Below are 500 nucleotides of genomic sequence, written 5' to 3'. Positions count from 1 at the left end.
TTTCTTTCTTTCTGGGTTTGGATTTCTATGAATTTAATGCAAAGCTCTAATTTGCTCTTCTTGTTACTATTCAGGTAAAAATATACTAATTTCTTTGGACCACGTATAATTTAATAAGTATCAGTTAAATAAGTATAATTCTAAAAACTAACTTTCCTTACATTGTTCAGTTTTCTTGTGAAATTTGGATTATAAATAAATGTTATTTTTCTAATGGTAGAGAACTACCCTTAGAACCATAGATTTTGAGACATTGAGGAAAAACTTCCATGAATACAGTTTTAGATGAGCAACTGGCAGGCACACTGTCAATTAACTCAGATCATATTTTCTGTGCATTTTATCAAACAGCTATAATGATGTTGTAGTGTATTCCAGTATTATCATCATGGTCAGTTTGTATCTTTGTTACAGATAAGTGGCAGTGTGACTAAATTTAGCTCTTAGATCAAATTTAACTGTATGTACACATGCAGAAAATATGATGAGGTACTAGTAAA

This window comes from Trichechus manatus, unplaced genomic scaffold, assembly GCF_000243295.1.
Source record: "Trichechus manatus latirostris isolate Lorelei unplaced genomic scaffold, TriManLat1.0 scaffold00482, whole genome shotgun sequence".
Classification (NCBI taxonomy): domain Eukaryota; kingdom Metazoa; phylum Chordata; class Mammalia; order Sirenia; family Trichechidae; genus Trichechus; species Trichechus manatus.
Note: the sequence above shows the minus strand (reverse complement) of the source record.